At 41.4% G+C, this 7,402-nt stretch overlaps 1 protein-coding gene and 1 long non-coding RNA gene across 2 annotated transcripts in view; one reads left to right on the top strand and one right to left on the bottom strand.

Annotated features, from left to right (window-relative positions):
* The window catches only part of Adcy2 (adenylate cyclase 2), a 395,840-nt gene that overhangs the window by 303,789 nt on the left and 84,649 nt on the right, over window positions 1-7,402 (bottom strand). The window lies entirely within an intron of this gene.
* Window positions 3,312-5,955, top strand: LOC116083597. Its single transcript, XR_004115789.1, has 4 exons — window positions 3,312-3,358; window positions 3,871-3,999; window positions 5,169-5,280; window positions 5,785-5,955. It is a non-coding gene; the product is annotated as an uncharacterized LOC116083597 (long non-coding RNA).

The following is a 7,402-nucleotide window of genomic DNA, read 5'->3' on the forward strand; positions in this document are numbered from 1 at the left end:
TTGGCAGGATTAATATAGTAAAAATGGCCATCTTACCGAAGGCAATCTACAGATTCAATGCAATCCCTCAGCATTCTTGCAGACTAACCAGCACTTGCCATGCATTACCACACACAGAATGAATGCTCACATTTGGTAAGCATGAAAGAACATTTTATAAATTCAGTCATCTTCTTCATGATTATGCCTACTTCTAAAATGAGGGAAATCTCCATAGACTGGTTAAATAATTCACTGAAACTGCCTTTGGACTATTCCCAAACAGAAAAAAATGAAACAATTTCATGAACTGCTTTTAGAAAAAAAAGTCAGACCTTTCAGATTCTGCATGCTTGTTTAAGTTCCAGGTGAATTCAAGGTGTACAGCATGACTTTTTTCAGGTACCTTTAAAATAAGATGAATTGCTTTGGAGATAAGTATTATTTAAGAAGCTTTAATTAGCAAAAAACAAAATAAAATATGCTTCTTGATCTTAAAAAATATCCTCAAATATATTCAGTTTAGGCCATTTCATTTAAAAAGTGCCATTGTGCTGGGCAGTGGTGGTACACACATTTAATCCCAGCACTTGGGAGGAAGAGGCAGGTAGATTTCTGAGTTCAAGGCCAGCCTGGTCTACAGAGTGAGTTCCAGGACATCCAGGGCTACATAGAGAAACCCTGTCTCGAAAAACAATAAAAACAAAACAAAAAATGCCATTGTTCCATTATAAATGCAATTAGTTTTATATGCTGGGAACAAATAAAAAATTCAGGTCTTAAGAGGTATTAATCTACAATATTTTTTTTTGTCAAAAATTATAGTATCAATTTCCCCTCATGGTTATATTTACCCTAGTTTTCAGAGTTCATGGGTATATATATACTAAGGCCTTCCAAACAAATGAATTAGATGATGTAATGAGGTCTGAGAAGTCTGACCAAGCAATATTGGTTACCTGTGCATCCGTGACAGGAGCTACAGAGGTTCTGTAAGGTAGATTTAACTTATTTATTTAGTCAGTGGAGCTGTAACCATAACATAACACAGATATGATACAGGAGGGGTTAAGGCTAAAGAGCAGCAAGTGTGTTTGTACCTAAATGAGACCATGGGCTGAGCTAAACATAATTACGGGGGGACTGAATGTAGACTAACTTAAGTTCTATTTTAAAGATACAGAGGGTTTGAGAAAGAAATGTTTAAAAAAAAAAAACAAGAGGAATTGACAACAGAGATAAGGAGCATCTGAACAATCCTTCAAAGGGAAATATGTGGTCCTCTAGAGAGACAGCCAATATCCAAAAGATGAGTCTGGTGTTCTCCCAGAAAGCATGGAATTCAAAGGATGGACTTATTTTTGTCCAACATCTAAAGTTGAATCAGAACTACAATCCCTTATAGATAACTTCTGTTCAATTCACACTTGGCTGGAAACACATGGGAGTGATTGCCAAGCCTTTTTTGTGACAGTAAAATGAGACTTCAGGGCACCTTCCCTCATCAGCTGATGAACAGCACATAGGCTTTCTTTGCCTTCTGAGGATCAGTCAGCCACCTTCAATCTTACCCAAGTGTCTGCCAGTGGGATCCAGCCTCTGCTCAATAGGATGGGCTAGTGATAGCAATATCTGAGAATATGGGAGATATGTCTTTTATATGATTTACAGCCAACACTATGAGAAAATCTAAAACAGACTTAACAATAGTGGATAGGTATGTGTGGAAGGATAGGAGGTAGGGACTCAAGGACAGAGGGACAGGAGGGGCCAAGCACTTACAGGTTCTCACCATAACAAGAACTTTTATATTTGGACAAAGACATAGAGGTCACAGAAAGGTGCTAGACAGTTCCATGACCTGTTCATCATAGATTTTAGCACGATCACCACGGCTTTGTAAAACTGGATTGATGGAACCCAAGATGAAGGTAAGATGGGGCAGGAACGAATGTGTCCCTGGAGTAGCCAACATGAAAAGACACCTTTTCATAAGGGATATCAACAAAGTCAAGGCCAGTTCTTAAAAGGGAGACAGCTGAGCTGCCTGCAGCTCATTACTTTCTTATTCTCCTGTCCTGTGTCCCCATGTGTCCTGTGGCCCCACTATAGAGAAACAGACAACTGAAAGCAAAGTTTAGAGGCAATTCCCTCTGACCAAGTTGGCTCCAGATGAGTCTCCTTCAATCCCTGGCCTGGCCACTTAAACATCTGTCAGTGGGGCTTATGCCCCTGGCCAATGTGTAGATTTGCACCAGGCCTACCTTTCCTTTTCACTGCAACCTGTCTTTCCCTAGAGAAAAGGTACTTGAGTTTGAGAACACTGTCTTTTGAGTTTGACTGAAATCAGAAACATTATTTGTACTTCAAAACTCTCCTTACAGTGTCTGGTGATGCAGTCCTTTCGATCCACAGCATCCCTGATGCCCATGACTCAATAGCTCTTCACTAAGAAACAGACAGCAGTCAGTAAAATCACTCCATGCAGTGTCCTCCAGCCGTGCATGAATTTACCCAGCATATTCTCATAGTCATATTCTGATCACATGTGGCCTAACACTGTAGACTGGATGGCATGCATTCCATACCTATCTTTTGATCCTTCCTGTCAGCTTACAAAGAGCCATGAAACCCCTGCACAACACCTCCTCACTTGCCTCTCTCCTTCAGTCTATGCCATCTGCAAGGGCTAATACACAACAAATTCCTTTTGCTAATTTCCTTCCATTCCATGCCCAGCTGTTATCCTCCAAGCTTTGCAGAAACTTCTTGAAGGTCACTCACACCATGAGATCCTGCTCGTGGGTGGGCTGAAGCCTCCTTGTCTCCCATATCTTTTTGCTCTTGACTACAACCTCAGGACCAGTTCCTACTTCCTTTCATCTGCAGCTTCACTGCTCTCTTTATGTGTTTCTCCAACACTGACACAAATGGCTCATTCTTTCTTCTGCCTTCAATACTAAAAATCATCACTTCCCTCCCCACAGCTATGGCTTGTCACAGAGCCCAGCCCAGTGACCTGGCTTGGCTCCTGCATGGCCACAGTGAGCAAGTTTTCTGTCTCAGCCCCTCATTATGTCCTGTGTGACTTTCATTCATCATACTCACGCATCAATTCCAAGCACACACTTGTCCCTGATGTATACCTTTCTTTACTCTGTGTCATTGGGTTTTACTGCTGTGAACAGTTACCATGACCAAGGCAACTCTTATAAGGACAGCATATAATTGGGGCTGGCTTACAGGTTCAGAAGTTCAGTCCATAATCACTAAGGCATGATTATGACAGCATCCAGGTAGGTATGATGCAGGAGGAGCTCAGAATTCTATATCTTCATTTGAAGGCTTCTAGCAGAATACTGACTTCCAGGCACCTAGGGTGAGGGTCTTATAGCCAATGTCCACAGCGACACACCTACTCCAACAAGGCCACACCTTCTAATAGTGGTACTCCTTAGGTGAAGCATATTCAAACCATGACACCTTGTCTGTCTGCTTAGGACCAGGGCACAACCCTAGCTGTGATGTACTACCTGATCATCTGGTGAAAATCCTGAACCGATGGTGTGACATTGGCAGGCATTCACAGAAATAATCCCCCTACTCTTGAATTCTGATCTTTTCTTAAGGTGCTGATCTTTGATGCAAGCCTTTTCTTGAGATGTATTCACAAGTAGTGAACAGCAACACCCAGTAAGCAGGAGATCATAGCGTAACAGCTGATTCCATTGTGCTCTGCTTCGAAAGAAGGATGTCCTAGTTTTTGCATTTTCAAATCATGATATATCCAAGCTGCAATGGTTTTCTCAGGAAGTGACTCCTTTAAACACTGACAACAATATCTAAGTGCCCATAATCATGCATGGTTAATCTGCATTGTCATACTGACAGGACTTGGAACCACCTATAAGACAAGCTTTGGCTGTGCTTGTGAGAGATTATCTAAGAAGAAAGGTCCCAGCCTGGATGTGGATGGTGCCATCCCATGAGCTAGTAGTCAGACTGAATGAAAGTGCAAAAGTAAGTGAAGCATCATCATCATCATCATCATCATCATCATCATTATCATCGTCATCATCATCATTGTCACCACCATCATCTCTTTCTCTTTCTCTTTTTCTGTGTGAGTGCAAACATATGCACATGTATGTCTATGTGTACATGTCTGTGTGTGCTCATGTGTATGTCTATAGATGAGCACATGCCATGGTGCACATCTGTCATCATCTGTCTCTTTGGGGCAGAGACTCTTGTTTGATGAAGCTATCTGCATATATAATGTGACCAACCACAGCAAAGTCCCACAATATGACTAATCCACCATGAAGGACTGTATCCCCTCAAACTGTGAGCCAAGATAAAAGCCTTTCCTTTATTAAGTTGTTTTTGTCAACATTTCGTCACAGTAAAGAGCAAGGAAATGAATACAAAGTATTCTGTGCCTTGCTGGGGAGAGCCTTCATGAGTATACACAACCTAGCTCTAAAGTATGTTTTTGTTCTTTCCTGGTTTATTTTGTTTTCAGATGGAGTCAGTAGACTCAGAGAAGAATTTCCTCCTCTGCCTATATTGAAACCTCTGTTGTTTCATTGTTCCCCACTGTGGAAGCTAAATCCCCTAATCAAGGTCTCTTAACCTCCACGTAGCAGCATTGCTTCCTGTTCACCCTGCAGCTGTGGCGTGGGTGGGGCAGGCAGGAGTCAGCCCACAGGAAACTGCAAACTACTAAATATTCTCATCTGGAAGCAATGCCATTTAATATCCGCACTTCTGAAAGATGTGAATAATAGCATTAGCAGAATGAAAGGACAGCTCTTATAGACGCTATTAATATTCTACAACTCCTACCGGTCGTAAGGGGGAGAGAGCTGACATCAATTGTGTATATATATGTCAGTCTCTGAAGATTCCCACCTACTCTCACACTAAGAGTGAGTTTCCAATCGCATATCCAATTTCCTTTTTTCAGAAGTAATATCCCTACCCACTAAAAATGATAAGTTTTGCTACTATATGCTTTGAGCCCTTGCTTGAGTACTAAATGACATGCTAAACTTGTCTCCAGAATTCAATATAAAAAACTGAATAAGGCAAGGGTAACTAAAGGCCCACTGCAAGCACCTGGAATCTGCATGTTGAACCTTTTTAGATGCCACAATGTTGTTTATAGCTGCTCACATATGTTTCAGAAAGGAAGAACCCTGGCTTCCAATGCAAAAACAGCCAACCAACCACCACCAACACCACCACCACCAACACCACCACCAACAACAACGACAACAACCAGATCTCTACTTAAAAGTAATGGAAATTTTTTATTATGAGCCAAACACGAGGGACTATACCCCAAGAAGATAGAATCAAGTTGCCCTAAATGACATGCTTCACCAGGCAAGGCTACATGGACTTTTTATAGTCATATTACAAAAGGAAGCTATAAATCACTGCATTTCCCAAATACATCTGTGGGAACATTAGGTTAGGCAGAGTAGAACAAAGCAGATATATCTGCTGCTGTATTAGATGCTATCTGATGATAGTTTTAGCTTTTTAGTTGGTGGAAGCTAATTAGATATGTTAAGAATACAATCCAAAGATTTTTCTATGAGAGTCAAAGGGATGTCAGTTCAGATACAGAGGTGGGCAATGAGTGGCTATTAAGAGGACTAAAGATAGTTCAAGATAATTTTGGTGCTGGATCTACAACATTGCCACTCTCTTTAATCATGCATCCTTGTAGAATGTTCAGCATAATGTGGCATTTTTTTCCCTAACGTTTTTCATTCACATCACATGCTCTTACAGAAAGGACACAGGTAACTCTAGGAGGACCAGCTTTAGAAGACTCTACCTTACACAGCAGGACCCCCAAGTATTGCCAATCTATGTGCAAGCCAGTAAGGAACATCACTCCATGGCTTCTGCATCAGCTCCTGCTTTCTGACCTGCTTGAGTTTCAGTCCAGACTTCCTTTGTGATAACAGCAATGTGGATGTAAGCCAAATAAACCCTTTCCTCCCCAACTTGCTTCTTGGTCATGATGTTTGTGCAGGAATAGAAACCCTGACTAAGACAAATTGGTACCAGCATAGTGGGGTATTCCTGTGACAACCTGCCCATGTTTTGGGGAGGATTGTGGAAGGACTTTGGAACTTTGAGCTAGAAGAGCCATTGGTTGTTAAGAGCTCTATGGGATGTTGTGTAGGAGCTTGGAAGATCATGTTGAGAACAGTGCAGAAGATGGAGGCCTGGCTTGTGAAATTTCAGAGGGAAAATTAAAGACTCTTATCAGGGCCATATTGTTTTGATTGTGAATATTCTGTGGTTCTGGTTAGCTGGGGCTGAAGTATCAGCTGTGATTAACAAGATACCAGAAGTACTAAAGTGAAAACTTTGCATTAGTGGGACTATTGATGCTGGTTAGCTGGAGCTAAGAAATTAGCGGTAATCTCTGCACATAACCTGGGGTTGGGGATCCAGGGCCAGGCATGGGAGTGGCATAGAATCACACCACAGTGAAACTATGGGACCCCAGAACTGGCCTAAGGACATGTGAAGAAAACTATGAATGAAGTTTCCTGGCAGATCTACAGAAAAGATAGCCCAAAAAGAGCTGAGCAGAGGGACAGATCATGTGTGGACCATTCCAAAAACCCTTTGAGAAGGTGTTTGGGACCAGAGCCCCTGTGTTGAGTGGCTGCTGTCTCTGAGCGAAGGACCTTATTTATCCAGAGAAAACATGGGTCGGGAATTGTGCAAAGTGGCTGCCACCAGTGAAAGAAGACTCCCATAGGCTTTTAACAACCTCATGCACATCCAGTGAGGATTCTCTGAAGATCAGTTCCCCAAATGGAAAACTTTGGAAAGTTTGCTCCCAAGCAGAATATGCAAAGAAGCCTAAAATGTATTCATGGCCATAGACAGGAAGTGATGAAATGTGTGCATGACCATAAACAGGAAGTGATGAAAAGTGTGCATGGCCACAGAGAGGAAGTGATGAATTATGTGCATGGCCACAGACAGGAAGTGCTGAATTAGGCCCAAGACTTCTTGCTGGACTTGGAAGGGGGAGTCAGATTTCTCCATTTTTATGAAAATTCTGGGATTGGGAAGAAGTAGGAGCTGGCTATTCAACCCAGATCATAAATTTATCTTACTAAGCAAATGAATGGGTTTTAATTCAACCCAGGTCAAAAAATTTATCTTACTAAGCAAATGAATGGGTTTTAATCAAGATTTTTAAACAAGTTATTTTTATTCTTTTGGAATTTCAAGCACATATTCAAAGATATATAATAACAAACACACACATTTCACCTTTTGAGATCCCCCAAAATCTCCCATACCTCACATCCTTCTCTTATGTTGGCTGCTTAGGGGAAGAAGCTAATTTTTCTTTTCTTTCTTTCTTTTTTTTTTTTTT

Source organism: Mastomys coucha, unplaced genomic scaffold (assembly GCF_008632895.1).
Source record: "Mastomys coucha isolate ucsf_1 unplaced genomic scaffold, UCSF_Mcou_1 pScaffold8, whole genome shotgun sequence".
In the NCBI taxonomy this organism is placed as follows: domain Eukaryota; kingdom Metazoa; phylum Chordata; class Mammalia; order Rodentia; family Muridae; genus Mastomys; species Mastomys coucha.